Source organism: Schistocerca gregaria, chromosome 5 (assembly GCF_023897955.1).
Source record: "Schistocerca gregaria isolate iqSchGreg1 chromosome 5, iqSchGreg1.2, whole genome shotgun sequence".
NCBI classification, from domain to species: domain Eukaryota; kingdom Metazoa; phylum Arthropoda; class Insecta; order Orthoptera; family Acrididae; genus Schistocerca; species Schistocerca gregaria.
The window spans coordinates 299,819,407-299,836,698 of NC_064924.1; positions in this window are offsets into that span (position 1 = coordinate 299,819,407).

Here is a 17,292-nt window from a genome sequence, read left to right on the forward strand (position 1 = left end):
GTATACTTGATACTCCAGCTTTCTGTGGTCACTTGTGGAATGCTGTGGTGTTACCGTGGCTATTATTGTGGCCTGTGAATGGTTCTGTTAACTTCTTTTAACGAATAAAAAATAGTGGCAATACTCCAACCGAAATGCTTTAGACACAGAAAACTCACTGTCAGCAGCATTTTATGACATTAAATTAGCCTATCAACCTACATGACCTATTTTTCACCTATGTAAAAAATTCGTATATAAAGCTTTTTTATAATAAGAAAATAATAGTACGGTTAGAAAGTTAATATATTTTTCTCGGGTAATCAATAACAATAATAATGTTGAAAGGAAACAAAACAGCAAAGAGAGAAAACTGAAAAAAATTGCAAATAAAGGACATGCAATACAATAAAAGGAGTTTGCGACGCCACAGATATAAGGTATATATACTGAGGTGACAATAAGCATGAGATAGCGATAGTATTGCGTACACAAGGTAAAAAAGGGCAGAGCATTAGTGGAGTTGTCATTTTTACTCAAGTGATTCACGTGAAAAGGTTTCGGAGATGATTATGGAAGCACGAAGGGTATTAAAAGATTTTGAACGCGAAATAGTAGTTGGAGCTTGATGCATGGGACATTGCGTTTCGAAAACCGTTAGGGGATTCAGTACTCCAAGATCCATAGAGACAAAAGTGTTCAAAATGGCTCTGAGCACAATGGGACTTAACATCTGTGGTCATCAGTCCCCTAGAACTTAGAACTACTTAAACCTAACTAACCTAAGGACATCACACACATCCATGCCCGAGGCAGGATTCGAACCTGCGGCCGTAGTAGTCGCGCGGTTCCGTACTGAGCGCCTGAACCGCTAGACCACCGCGGCCGGCGACGAAAGTGTACCGAGAGTACAAAATTCCATGTATTACTTCTCACCACGGACAGTACAGTGGCCAACGCGTTTCTGTTAACGACCGAGAGCAGCAGCGTTTGTGTAGAGTTGTCTGTACTAACAGACAAGCAACACTGTGTGAAATAACCGCACAAATCAATGAGGGACGTACGATGAACGTAATGCGCTGTGGCCGCAGACGACCGATACGAATGCATTTGCTAACAGCACGACTTTGGCGGCAGCACCCAGAAACCAAATCGGTTAGACCCCCAAAGACTGGGAAACAGTGGCCTGGTTAGAAGAGTCTCTATTTCAGCTGGCAAGAGCTGATGGTAGGTTTTGAGTGTGGTTCAGACCCTAAGAAGCCGTGGACCCAGGTCGTCAACGAGGCACTGTGGTAGCTAGTAAGCTCAGTAGTGTCTCATTTAGGTTCCGTGGTCGAACTGAACTGATCATTGATCGGAAATGTTAATGTTCGCCTACTTGAATACCATGTGGAACTATTTATGGACTTCATAGTCCCAGACAACTGTGGTATTTTTACGGATGATAGTGCACCATGTGACTGGGCCAAATTGTTCGCGACTGATTTCAAGAACATTCTCGAAAATTTCAACCAATGATTATGACACCCATATCACCTGACATAAGTCTCGTCAATATTTATGGGACACAATATAGAGGTCAGATCGTGCACGAAATCCTGCACTTTCCACATTTTCGCAGTTACGAACAGATACAGGGGTAGCATGATTCAGTATTTCTGCGGGGGACTTTCAACTACTGGTGAAATCCATGGCATGTCGAGTAGCTGCACTAAGACGGCCAAAAGGAGATCCGACGTGTTATTAGGATGTAACCCATGACTCCAGTCATCATAATGTACTTGGTGAGTTAGCTACTGCTGTTTTATGGAATCCGCAATATTATATCTACCCGCGCGTGAGATGTTCATATTCTCTCTCTTGTTATGTGCTAACTGTTAGTCCTATTTAAAAAAATGGAGAAGAACTTTTTGTGCGAAATTTGCTGTAGTTAAATTTTGTAGCGCGAACGTTTCGCTGGAGGTCACAATTTTCGAGTCATCAAGAAAAACAAAACAAAGTGAATGCATCTGCACTCACACACTAGTCCCTCACTAGTCAGGGATTCTAGTATGTTGTTCGCGGAACTCCCTCCTACCACCGTAACAAAATTCCGACAGCACGAACCATTCCCGTCCCGATATGCCAACTTCATCGGTCTCTATTGATTGGGCTGTTACGCCACCTGCGTACTTGGCTATTTCATTAACATTAGTAATTTAAACGTGCCCGTGAGGGTAATGAAAGAGAAATAACTTTTGTAAACATTTCGCAGTTCGAACCTAACTTAACATTTACAAGCTCAAGTGTAGTTAGAAGGCCTGGCAAATACTGCGATGTAACTGTTTCGTTCATGCCGTTAAAATTCACAAGTTTGCTGCGCGACATGTTCGCAGTTACAGTTTTCATGTGCTCCAATAAGCCGAAGTGGTGTTATGGCCAGTCGATGGTGACCGAACCAATTGGGAAGTCAGGAATAATTCGTGTAGCAGGGAATTTTTAAGCAGTGGTAGGAGGGAATGCCACGAGTAACATACGGGAAATCCTGACTGATGAGGGATGAGTGTGGGACTGCAGGTGCGTTTGAAACTCACTTCTGTACTTTTTTCTTGAGTAACTAGAGAACCATGGTCTCCCTCGAAAACCAATTGAACTACAGTAAATCTCCTACGCAAAGACTCCGCACTCATTTTTATGATGACTGGGTGTTTGCGCGTAGCGAGTAAGAAAATATAAATATCACGCCAGTTGTCATATGTAAAACTTTGGATTCAAAAGAAGATAGTGGCTGGGACAGCTGAATTACCCTGTATAAGCCTTCACGAATTAGCAGTTATGAGCTAAAATCCTGTATATCCTGGTATTCGCCGGCCTGCATAATTGGTGAGACACAGCACCATCAATTCAGGTGTGGGATATCCATTTTGTTCATAAAGCCCAATGGTTTTGTGGGACTCGGCAATACTAGAGTCGCTACGTCCTATGTGGGCAGCTAGTTATTAATGATACGCAGTATGCAATACTAGGCCCGCCCGGTTTTCCGAACGGTCTAACGCACTGCTTTCCGGGCGGGAAGGCGTGCTGGTCCCCGGCACGAATCCGTACGGCAGATTAATGTCGAGGTCCGGTGTGCCGGCCAGCCTGTGGATGGTTTTTCAGACGATTTTCCAGCTACCTCGGCGAATGCGGGCTACTTCCCCTTATTCCGCCTCAGTTACACTATGTCGGCGATTGCTGCACAAACACTGTCTCTACGAACACGTACACCACCATTAGTCTACCACGCAAATATAGGAGTTACACTCGTCTAGTGTGAGACGTTCCCTGGAGGGTCCACCGGGGACCGAACTGTCCAATAACTGTGGGTTCGGTGTGGGGCGGTGGTGCGGTGAGTGGACTGCTGTAACCTGTTGTGGGGTTTTGAACCACTGAGGCAACGGCGGGGACAAAGCCTCTCCGTCGTTTCTAGGTCCCCAGTTCCACACAGGACAATACAATACAATGCCAAAATTATTTATTTATTTAGCGTATGGCTAAGACAGACATATCATGAAATTAAATTACCTATACATATGTACATATTGACACACAAGAAACTTAAGTTTGTCTTTACAACTGAGTATCCAGTCCTTCAATCCAGCGCACTGCATCTGGAGTCGCTAGCAGAAAGTCCTCTTGGGCGCCGTGATAGGCTCGAATCCTGCATTCACTGACAATATGGTGAACAGTCTGGTATGGAGCCTCGCAGTCACAATCTGGATCAGGCAGTTTCTTCCACTTAAAGAGAGCATCCCAGCATCGCCCATGGCCAGTATGGATTCTGTTGAAAATAGACCAGGTCTTGCGTGGTAAGCCGAATCCACTTGGTAGTTTATGACCTGAGAAGATGTTATGCAGGTGCACATCTGTCACTGCTTCCCACCGACCTTTCCATTCTTCAAGAGGTATGAAATTCTTAGCAACCATGTCAGCAGCATTGTAGAGAGTTGGATGGCATGATTTCAGTCTCTTGCGATTTAAAAGTGGCAGGTCGCTATGCACGGGTATGTTAGAATTCCTGGAGATCCTGTGGAATTCTCTCATAAGGGCAGTATATCTGCGTAGATCAGGAGGCATTATACCGGTTAACAGTGGAAGCTAATAAACTGGAGTAGATCTCATTGCGCCAGATATTATGCGCATTGTCGTATTCAGCCGGGTATCAACAAGCCTTGTATAACGACTGTTCATCCAAACAGGTGCACAATACTCAGCACTTGAGTACACCAAGCCCAGAGCTGAAGATCGCAGGGTGGTTGCTGAAGATCCCCAGATAGTTCCTTTTAGCTTATGGAGGATGTTCTTTCAAGTCCTCAGCTTTTGAGCTAAGTTAAGAAGGTGTTGTTTGAAGCATAGTGTACTATCCAGTATATCACATTGTGCAGGGCTGGGCATAATTATGGTTTAGTATAGGCATTGTTTTACACGTCCAGAAACTTTCCGATGATTTTAATCACTGCTGAATAGAATCTTTAACGTATTAACAACGGAACGATAATTAATTGAATTGCCATCTGTTTACTGATACCCTAAAGTAGTACCTAAAATGCAACGAATTTCTACGAAACACAGTTTCGTGTGCAAACGTGTGATTTTTGCACCTAATTCCCGAATGATGAAAGTCTTATAAATTACACTAAGAACATAATTTTTACTATCAGCTGTATCACTTTAAGACGTCTTAGCACATACGATTTGCGTAAACCGGATTTTACGAGCATTTGAAGTGAACTTTTGACCACTATAACGTAGCATCGGACAAATCGTTCACATAACCACAGAACAGCCATTATTTACAAGTATTTGGATATCTTCTTACAAAATATTACCAAACTCGTACAAGACTGGAACAGAACAGCACGCGTAAAACAACTCATAAGAAAATGCTTTTAGCAATCAAAATTCGAATGAAGCTAGATTGTTTTAAAAACAGATTTTCAGTTTTATCGCTGGAATGAATATTTTATTTACTTGACTTTAAACCGTTTCAGCGCTTTCAGTTCAATAAGAATTTAACGCGACTTTAAACGTCGTATGTCAACAACGGATAAATATTACTGGATAAAAAAGTTAGTTTCACCTTTTCCATTTTTCTAGCTGCGTGCGAAGTTTGAATAAATGTGCAAATGTCTAAAGTATAAAAGTAGCACTCATAAAAACCTGTCAGAAAAACGTGTTGTTAGGATGTTAAAATCTAAACAAAAGAACTTTTTTTCAAATAGTTAAAACGTATCTTAAACCAAGGTCCTATATATCGTTGGACCAAATTGTAACCATCAGTCTCCCTCCAGTCCGGAGTTATTTTCAGTTGACTGTTTTTGCGCGTAAAATCCGAACGAGCATGACTCTTTTTGCACATAAATTCTGAACGGTGCGCGCAAAAATGATACCACGAGCTGAGTATTAATTTCAGCCTAATTAAACTCGTTTGCAAAAAGTATTAATCGATTCGCATCACTTGCCTGTGCGCCATCTCCGGTTCGTCGTTCAAACCTTGCTTAATATACTGCAACATAGTTACAATCACACAGATGTTCGAATAGCTACGTAAATGGTCTCTGGTCCGGGATAATGCAAAAACAAAAGACCCCGAATTTGTGCAAGGGCATTTCATAAATACACTGACGGAAAAAAGCGGTAACACCAAGAAACAGTTGTTCGACATAAACAAGTTGGTAGGCGTGTTTCTGCTTCTGAAAGACGATGTCTATTCAGATGCCGCGCCAGCCGCATAAGAGTGGCGCTGGTAGCGCTACTGTGAGGATACAAATCAGATTAGCTGTATATACAGGGTGGTCCATTGATCGTGAACGGGCCAAATATCTCACGAAATAAGCGCCAAACGAAAAAACTACACTGAACAAGACTCATCTAGCTTGAATGGGGAAACCAGATGGCGCTATGGCTGGCCCGCTAGATGGCGCTGCCATAGGTCGAACGGACACCAACTGCGTTTTTTAAAATAGGAACCCCTAATTTTTATTACATATTTGTGTAGTACGTAAAGAAATATGAAAGTTTTAGTTGGATCACTTTCTTCGCTTTGTGATAGATGGTGCTGTAAAAGACACAAACGTATAAGTACGTGGTATCACGTAACATTCTGCCAGTGCGGACGGTATTTGCTTCGTAATACATTACCCGTGGTAAAATGGACCGTTTGCCAATTGCGGAAAAGGTGATCTCTTGTTGATGTACTGGCTATTGTGATCAAAATGCCCAACTAGCTTGTGCTATGTATGCTGATCGGTATCCTGGACGACATGATCCAAGTGTCAGGACCATTCGCCGGATAGTTACGTTATTTAAGGCAAAAGGAAGTGTTCAGCCGCATGTGAAACGTCAGCCACCACCTGCTACAAATGATGATTCCCAAGTAGGTGTTTTAGCTGCTGTCGCGGCTAATCCGCACGTCAGTAGCAGACAAATTGCGCGAGAGTCGAAAAATGTCGGTGTTGAGAATGCTACAACAACATCGATTGCACCCGTACCATATTTCAATGCACCAGGAATTGCATGGCGACGACTTTGAACGTCGTGTACAGTTCTGCCAGTGGGCATAAGAGAAATTACAGGAAGGTGACAGATTTTTTGCTCGCGTTTTATTTAGCGACGAAGCATCATTCAGCAACAGCGGTAACGTAAACCGGCGTAATATGCACTATTGGGCAACGGAAAATCCACGATGGCCACCACAAGTGGAACGTCAGCGACGTTGGCGGGTTGATGTATGGTGCGGCATGATGGAAGGATAATTGGGCCCCATTTTATCGATGGCAATCTCAATGGTGCAATGTATGCTGATTTCCTACGTAATGTTCTACCGATGTTACTACAAGATGTTTCACTGCATGACAGAATGGCGATGTACTTCCAAAATGATACATGTCCGGCACGTAGCTCTCATGCGCTTGAAGCGGTATTGAATAGCATATTTCAAGATAGGTGGATTGGTCGTCGAAGCACCATACCATGGTCCGTACGTTCACTGGATCTGACGTCCGGGGAAAGCTGAAGGTTATTTGCTATCATGATCCACCGACAACGCGTGACAACATGCGTCAATAAATTGTCAATGCATGTGCTATCTTTACGGAAGGCGAACTACTCGCTGTTAAGAGCATTTATTGCATTAATGTGGTATTTACAGGTGTAACCGCATGCGTTCTCAGAAATCATAAATTGACAAAGGTACATGTATCACATTGGAACAACCGAAATAAAATGTTCAAACCTATCTATGTTCTGCATTTTAATTGTAAAAAAAAACCCTACCTGTTACCAACTGTTCGTCTAAAATTGTGAGCCACATGTCTGTGACTATTACAGCGTCATCTATCACAAAGCGAAAAAAGTGGTCTAACTAAAACATTCATATTTCTTTACGTACTACATGAGAATGTAATAAAAAATTTGGATGCAGTTCACCCTTGCAATTGCTTATCTTGCGCTTTCATTAACGTGCTGTCTTGAGGAATTAATCACTTAAATATGTTACTTAGACAAATATATTCCCGAAATTTCGTTGTTCTATATTAATTATTTTTTGGTGTTGTGATTTTTTCTCTTCTTCTATTCTTACACCGATTACATGTATATTCTCTCACGGATAAAAGCTAGCAATATAGAGAAAGGAGAGAAGAAAAGCTTGCAGTATAAAGGATAAACTTAAGATACAATGTAATACTATTCCAAAGAGAAATTTATGGAGATTATGTAGAAGATACACTGAAATGTGGATCTGGGAAAGGCAGTCACCTAATCTCTGGAGTGCAGTAGGAATACGAGAAGTGGAGATTTTATTTAAGCTGTGAATGCATTATAACAAATATCAACTAAATTCAAATCATTGAGAGATCATAAGTTTTGTAATCTCACAAACATTTCAGTTATGTTGGGTAGGGAAACAATTCAGCAAAGATGGCAAATACAAAAGGAGCAATCTTTAGAAAGAGGTTTCCCCTCAGGAAACAACCGAAGAAAAACTCTCAATCTTGCTACAGGGTGTTTCAAAAATGACCGGTATATTTGAAACGGCAATAAAAACTAAACGAGCAGCGTTAGAAATACACCGTTTGTTGCAATATGCTTGGGACAACAGTACATTTTCAAGTGGACAAACTTTCGAAATTACAGTAGTTACAATTTTCAACAACAGATGGTGCTGCAAGTGATATGAAAGATATACAAGATAACGCAGTCTGTGGGTGCGCCATTCTGTATGTCGTCTTTCTGCTGTAAGCGTGTGCTGTTCACAACGTGCATGTGTGCTGTGGACAACATGGTTTATTCCTTAGAACAGCGGATTTTTCTGGTGTTGGAATTCCACCGCCTAGAACACAGTGTTGTTGCAACAAGACGAATTTTTCAACGGAGGTTTAATGTAACCAAAGGACCGAAAAGCGATACAATAAAGGATCTGTTTGAAAAATTTCAACGGACTGGGAACGTGACAGATGAACGTGCTGGAAAGGTAGGGCGACCGCCTACGGCAACCACAGAGGGCAACGCGCAGCTAGTGCAGCAGGTGATCCAACAGCGGCCTCGGGTTTCCGTTCGCCGTGTTGCAGCTGCGGTCCAAATGACGCCAACGTCCACGTTTCGTCTCATGCGCCAGAGTTTACACCTCTATCGATACAAAATTCAAACACGGCAGCCCCTCAGCGCCACTACCATTGCTGCACGAAAGACATTCGCTAACGATATAGTGCACAGGATTGATGACGGCGATATGCATGTGGGCAGCATTTGGTTTACTGACGAAGCTTATTTTTACCTGGACGGCTTCGTCAATAAACAGAACTGGCGCATATGGGGAACCGAAAAGCCCTATGTTGCAGTCCCATCATCCCTGCATCCTCAAAAAGTACTGGTCTGGGCTGCCATTTCTTCCAAAGGAATCATTGGCCCATTTTTCAGATCCGAAAAGATTACTGCATCACGCTATCTGGACATTACTCGTGAATTTGTGGCGGTACAAACTGCCGTAGACGACACTGCGAACACCTCGTGGTTTATGCAAGATGGTGCCCGGCCACATCGCACAGCCGACGTCTTTAATTTCCTGAATGAATATTTCGATGATCGTGTGATTGCTTTGGGCTATCCGAAACATACAGGAGGCGGCGTGGATTGGTCTCCCTATTCGCCAGACCTGAACCCCTGTGACTTCTATCTGTGGGGACACTTGAAAGAGCAGGTGTACCACCAGAATCCAGAAACAACTGAACAGCTGAAGCAGGACATCTAATCTTCATGTGAAGCCATTCCACCAGACACGTTGTCAAAGGTTTCGGGTAATTTCATTCAGAGACTACGCCATATTATTGCTACGCATGGAGGATATGTGGAAAATATCGTACTATAGAGTTTCCCAGACAGCAGCGCCATCTGTTGTTGACAATTGTAACTACTGTAATTTCGAAAGTTTGTCTGCCTGAAAATGTACTGTTGTCCCAAGCATATTGCAACAAACAGTGTATTTCTATCGCTGCTCGTTTAGTTTTTATTGCCGTTTCAAATATACCGGTCATTTTTGAAACACCCTGTATGACTTCTTATCACAATGTCAATACCCGTAGAAAGGATATTACGGGAGGAGTTGATTTGGAGAACACGACGCAAGTGTTAATTACTTGTATTGTAGACCATCTGTCCAGAGCCAGCATCTTTCAGCGTCTTTAATTAGTAATCAAAAAGTTCTGTCGCGCGTTCGACCTCCACCACTGCTTAAATTTTGAATGTAAATCTTCGGCAAAGGTGGCCGAAGATTTGCAGAATAAGAAGTCACACTCATTCTACCAGCGGAATTCTGAAAGAGGGCGTGGGAGTGGACAGAGGTGCAGGGCACTCCCTTGCCCTTTATGTGGGAAACTGCCCCTGAATAGTGGAAGCATCAACAATGATCAATGGAATGAGGATGCAGAAGGCAATGTAAACAACTCAATTAAAGACACGTAACGTGTATCCACAGGACATGTGGTCTGTAACACGAAACGTATCGTGATGCTCCATCCATTTCCAAAAGATTCCAGATGCTTACCCATTCAGATCTCTGGGAAAAGGGGCAGCTGACCAAGAGGAAGAGATTTAATAACAAAGAAAACATAACGTTCTACGAGTCGGGGCGAGGAATGTCAGACGTTTCAGCATGTTGGCGAAGCTAGGGCTAGATCTATGTTTAGTGGGGGTCAGTGAATTGATATGAGAAGAAGACAAGGCTTTCTTATCAGACGAGTACAACGTAAAGCCAACAGCAGCAGAAAATCGTATAACAGGAGTAGGATTCGATATGAACGGGATGGAAGGACACAGAGAGAGTTACTACAAACGTTTTAGTGATAGGTTTGTTCTTATCAGAATCGACAACGAATCAGGAATGCGGTTGAGGGGGAAGGAGTACAAGAATGGGTTAGTAGGAATCAGACAAGTGAAAGACTAATTGAGTTCTGCAATAAATTTCTCTTGGTGATACTCCTTTGAAGAATGACAAGAGGGAGAGGTATGCTTCGAAGATTTCAGTTAGATTACATTACGGCAAGGCAGCGATTCAGAAATAAGATATAGGGAGCAGGTATGAACTCAGATCCCAGTCAGGTGATGACGAAGAGTAGGCTGCAGTTTAAGAGACTAGTTAGGAAGAATCAATCCGCAAAGAAGTGGGGCACGGAAGCACTAAGGAATTAGGCTACACGCTTGAAGTTCTCTGAGGTTATAGATACTAGGACAATGAACAGACCGGCTGAAAAAGAATGAACATCTCTCAAAAGAAATCATAGAAGTTGAAGAGAGAAATGCACAATGTAACTGCAGACAAACAGTAGGTAACAGAATAAATACTTTAGTTTGTCTATGAAAGAAGGAAGTACAAAAATTTTCATGAAAGTCATGAATAAAGAAGTACAAGCCACATAGCAATGAAATAAATAGGAGCACAGGGAAGCTAATGCAAAAGAACTGAATGAAAAGTGTGAAGAAATTGAAAAAGAAATGGAAAGAGTATATTGAGTGTCTCTATAAGAGCGGAGGACTTGTCTGATGACGTGATGTAAGATGAAACGCGAGTCGATGGATGTGATATATGGGATCCAGTATTTGAGTCAGTGGATATAAGGCCTTTGGTACACTCAGAATAAAAGGAGTCAAAAGGAATAGATGACATTTCATATGAATTTTAATAATCATAGGCGGAAGTGGTAACAAAACGATTAATCACGGGCGGCCTTGATGTGGCCGAGCGGTTCTAGGCACTTTAGTCTGGAAACGCGCGACCACTGCGGTCGCAGATTCGAATCCTGCCTCGGATTTGGATGTGTGTGATGTCCTTAGGTTAATTAGATTTAAGTATTTCTAAGTTCTAGGGGACTAATGACCTCAGAAGTAGAGTCCCATAGTGCTCAGAGCCATTTGAACCATTTTTGAACTGAAGAAAAAGACACGTTCATAGGACTCGTCGCCTAGGAAATAGCGTTCGAGAATGCAAAATGGTGTAAGATGTTTGAAATAAGAAGAAAACAGGGTAACCTATTGGGAAAGACAGGTAATATACATTAAGAACAAGAACTAAAAGGAAATAATAAGCTTGAAAGACGAAGAACGAAGTGGTCTGATTAAAAAGGGTGTAAGATAGAGATTTAGTCTTTCGCAACTTCTGTTCAATCTATACTTCGAACAACCCATGACAGGACTAAAAGGAAGGGTCAATAATAGCATTAAAATCACGGTGAAAAAAAAATCAGTGTTAAGATTCAATGATGGCACTGCTACCCTCAGTGAAAGTGAATATGAATTGCAGGGCCTGTTTAAAGGAGTGAGCAGTCTAACGAGTATAGATTGCACGCTTTCCGAAATAATTATTCACCCTCCGACTCAGAGTTGTAATATAAACAGTTTGGGCTGGTTTAGTTGTCTAGGGGCTGGGATACGTAGTTGCCGTATTATAGGCCAAATACTGCTGAGTCTACAGTATACGATAAGAATAGACACATGAATCGAATGGTCGAAAGTTTCTATCACTCGGCAATTGCGAATTATTAATGCAACATATAGTTTATGAATGAAAGTCTGCAATTAAATAAAATCTGCTGGTACTATTTTCACGACTTTAAATTATGAGTGCGATACTAGAAGTACTTTTGAGAATGCTGTATATTTCTGCAAAACACTTATTGCTGTCGATGGTCCAGCAATTAAATAAAATATGAGTTGAATAACAGGGAACCCCCCCCCCCCCCCCCCCCCCCCATGAACCATGGACCTTGCCGCTGGTGAGGAGGCTTACGTGCCTCAGCGATACACATAGCCGTACCGTAGGTGCAACCACAACGGAGGGGTATCTGTTGAGGGGCCAGACAAAGGTGTGGTTCCTGAAGAGAGGCAGCAGCCTTTTCAGTAGTTGCAGGGGCAACAGTCTGGATGATTGACTGATCTGGCCTTGTAACAATAACCAAAACAGCCTTGCTGTGCTGGTACTGCGAACGGCTGAAAGCAAGGGGAAACTACAGCCGTAATTCTTCCCGAGGGCATGCAGCTTTACTGTATGATTAAATGACGATGGCATCCTCTTGGGTAAAATATTCCGGAGGTAAAATAGTCCCCCGTTCGGATCTCCGGGCAGGGACTACTCAAGAGGATGTCGTTATCAGGAGAAAGAAAACTGGCGTTCTACGGGTCGGGGCGTGGAATGTCAGATCCCTTAATCGGGCAGGTAGGTTAGAAAATTTAAAAAGGAATTGGATAGGTTAAACTTAGATATAGTGGGAATTAGTGATGTTCGGTGGAAAGAGGAACACGACTTCTGGTCAGGTGACTACAGGGTTATAAACACAAAATCAAATAGGGGTAATGCAGGAGTAGGATTAATAATGAACATGAAAATAGGAATGCGGGTAAGCTACTACAAACAGCATAGTGAACGCATTATTGTGGCCAAGATAGATACGAAGCCCACACCTACTACAGTAGTACAAGTTTATATGCCAACTAGCTCTGCAGATGACGAAGAAATTGAAGAAATGTATGATCAAATAAAAGAAATTATTCAGATAGTGAAGGGTGACGAAAATTTAATAGTCATGGGTGACTGGAATTCGGTACTAGGAAAAGGGAGAGAAGGAAACGTAGTAGGTGAATATTGACTGGGTCAAAGAAATGAAAGAGGAAGCCGCCTGGTAGAATTTAGCACAGAGCACAACTTAATCATAGGTAACACTTGGTTCAAGAATCATAACAGAAGGCTGTATACATGGAAGAAGCCTGGAGATACTAAAAGGTATCAGATAGATTATATAATGGTAAGACAGAGATTTAGGAACCAGGTTTTAAATTGTAAGACATTTCCAAGGGCAGATGTGGACTCTGATCACAATCTATTGGCTATCAACTGTAGATTAAAATTGAAGAAACTGCTAAAAGGTGGGAAATTAAGGAGATGGGACCTGGAAAAACTGAAAGAACCAGAGGTTGTACAGAGTTTCAAGGAGAGCATAAGGGAGCAATTGCAGGAATGGGGGAAAGAAATACAATAGAAGAAGAATGGGTAGCTTTGAGGGATGAAGTAGTGAAGGCAGCAGAGGATCAAGAAGGTAAAAAGACTAGGGCTAGTAGAAATCCTTGGGTAACAGAAGAAATATTGAATTTAATTGATGAAAGGAGAAAAAATAAAAATGCAGTAAATGAAGCAGGCAAAAAGGAATACAAACGTCTCAAAAATGAGATCGCCAGGAAGTGCAAAATGGATAAGCAGGGATGGCTAGAGGACAAATGTAAGGATGTAGAGGCTTATCTCACTAGAGGTAAGATAGATACTGCCTACAGGAAAATTAAAGAGACCTTTGGAGAAAAGAGGACCACGTGTATGAATATTAAGAGCTCAGATGGAAACCCAGTTTTAACCAAAGAAGGGCAAGCAGAAAGGTGGAAGGAGTATATAGAGTGTCTATACAAGGGCGATGTACTTGAGGACAATATTATGGAAATGGAAGAGGATGTAGATGAAGATGAAATGGGAGATACGATACGGCCTGAAGAGTTTGACAGAGCACTGAAAGACATGAGTCTAAACAAGGCCCCCGGAGTCGACAACATTCCATTGGAACTACTGACGGCCTTGGGAGAGCCAGTCCTGACAAAACTCTACCATCTGGTGAGCAAGATGTATGAGACAGGCGAAATACCCTCAGATTTCAAGAAGAATATAATAATTCCAATCCCAAAGAAAGCAGGTGTTGTGAGATGTGAAAATTACCGAACTATCAGTTTAATAAGTCACAGCTGCAAAATACTAACGGGAGTTCTTTACAGACGAATGGAAAAACTAGTAGAAGCCGTCCTCGGGGAAGATCAGTTTGGATTCCGTAGAAATGTTGGAACACGTGAGGCAATACTGACCCTACGACTTATCTTAGAAGCTAGATTAAGGAAGGGCAAACCTACGTTTCTAGCATTTGTAGACTTAGAGAAAGCTTTTGACAATGTTGACTGGAATACTCTCTTTCAAATACTGAAGGTGGCAGGGTTAAAATACAGGGAGCGAAAAGCTATTTACAATTTGTACAGAAACCAGATGGCAGTTATAAGAGTCGAGGGACATGAAAGGGAAGCAGTGGTGGGGAAGGGAGTGAGACAGGGCTGCAGTCTATCCCCGATGTCATTCAATCTGTATTTTTAGCAAGCAGTGAAGGAAACAAAAGAAAAATTCGGAGTAGGTATTAAAATCCATGGAGAAGAAATAAAAACTTTGAGGTTCGCCAATGACATCGTAATTCTGTCAGAGACAGCAAAGGACTTGGAAGAGCAGTTGAACGGAATGGATAGTGTCTTGAAAGGAGGTTATAAGATGACCATCAACAAAAGCAAAACGAGGATAATGGAATGTAGTCGAATTGAGTCGGGTGATGCTGAGGGAATTAGATTTGGAAATGAGACACTTAAAGTAGTAAAGGAGTTTTGCTATTTGGGGAGCAAAATAACTGATGATGGTCGAAGTAGAGAGGATATAAAATGTAGACTGGCTATGGCAAGAAAGCGTTTCTGAAGAAGACAAGTTTGTTAACATCGAGTAGAGATTTAAGTGTCAGGAAGTCATTTCTGAAAGTATTTGTATGGTGTGTAGCCATGTATGGAAGTGAAACATGGACGATAAATAGTTTGGACAAGAAGAGAATAGAAGCTTTTGAAATGTGGTGCTACAGAAGAATGCTGAAGATTAGATGGGTAGATCACATAACTAATGAGGAAGTATTGAATCGGATTGGTCGAGAAGAGAAGTTTGTATCACAGCTTGACCAGAAGAGGGGATCGGTTGGTGGGACATGTTCTGAGGCATCAAGGGATCACCAATTTAGTATTGGAGGGCAGCGTGGAGGGTAAAAATCGTAGAGGGAGACCGAGAGATGACTACACTAAGCAGATTCAGAAGGATGTAGGTTGCAGTAGGTACTGGGAAATGAAGAAGCTTGCACAGGATAGAGTAGCATGGAGAGCTGCAGCAAACCAATCTCAGGACTGAAGACCACAAAAACAACGACAGGGAAACAATAGATTCCTACTGCACGTAATTATTTGTGAACAACAGAGCTCGCGAGATATTCACTGCTAAACACATTGTAGAAGCCACTGAAATCTTACAAATGCACAAGTCAGCACTACTAAATATTTCTATCTGCCTCGACCACGCGTAAACCTCTCCACACTCTGCAAGTCTCTGTCGCGACTGTACGTCCGTTGCGCCGTCGCTTCCGTCACTTCCCGTACTGCCCGTGTCCTGTGCGACTTTCTCCCCCGCCGCAGTGTTCCAAACTCTCGAACCTCTTCCATCCAGTCTCACCATTTACGAGCTCTGTGATTGGCTAGAGCGCTCACGCCATGTCTCCAGCCAATGCTCACTCAAAAACATAATGACAAATATTCAAATTACTAGATTTACATTTAAATACTTCAAAATAAATACGTATTCCTACGGTTGGACCATAAACACGCTCTAACACAGATTACTAAATACATAAACAATTAAATAAACACAAATAAAAAGAAAAGAAGCAAAAAGTAGACCAGGAGCCTAATGTCTCTGTGCATCACGGTGTGGGGAGCGATCTCCTACACTGGCCGTACACCTCTGGTGATCGTCGAGGGGACACTGAATAGTGCACGGTACATCCAAACCGTCATCGAACCCATCGTTCTACCATTCCTAGACCGACAAGGGAACTTGCTGTTCCAACAGGACAATGCACGTCCGCATGTATCCCGTGCCACCCAACGTGCTGTAGAAGGTGTAAGTCAACTACCCTGGCCAGCAAGATCTCCGGATCTGTCCGAACGTTGGTCCAACTGAGGCGCCAGGTGGAAATGGCATGCCAAGCCGTTCCGCAGGACTACATCCAGCATCTCTACTATCGTCTCCATGGGAGAATAGCAGCCTGCATTGCTCCGAAAGGTGGATATACACTGTACTAGTGCCGACATTGTGCATGCTCTGTTGCCTGTGTCTATGTGCCTGTGGTTCTGTCAGTGTGATCATGTGATGTATCTGACCCCAGGAATGTGTCAATAAAGTTTCCCCTTCCTGGGACAATGAATTCACGGTGTTCTTATTTCAATTTCCAGGAGTGTATATTTATAAGCATGCTGCTACCGCTTTCTCGTGTTACTGTGGAGTACCTATGGCCTGATGCGATCGATAGCAATCGGCCACTTTGACCTCCAATAACTCATGGTCTATTCTAGATACATTCGTGTAAGTCATACCAATTTAGGTTTACAAAAATAGCTTTCTAAAGACGCGAAAATCGACAAAATCGGATGAAGCTTTTATGTTTTGGAAATTCATTGCTGTGTGTTACCTGTATAATTTACCATCAGATACCAAACTGTAAACTAATAATGATATTGAAAATGTGATTACGCCATCATAATGTCGTGCAAATAATGGTAACGTACATGTTTCTTTTTGAGGTATCGTGATTCATCTGGCTACTATTAGTTTCTATACGAACTGTGAAATGTTTGCTATCTTTGGCTCTCCAGGCATAGACATCTCCTTCATCGACACAAAGCACCGTCCTCGTCACAGTGTCGACATGGAATTCCCGTCCACGCTGCTGCAGCATGCGTCGGGGCTGCCCCTCTCGTCCTGCTAACGTTCACCACCAGGTGTTTGCTGCCGGGCCCCACCTGGCCGAGCGGCCCCTGCGACCATGCCAACTTAGAGTATTTTCAGGGCTGAACAATTCGCCACTTACCTCACAAGATGATTGAGAGTAAATCGAAAACAGACGAAAGTAATGAGTAGTTTCA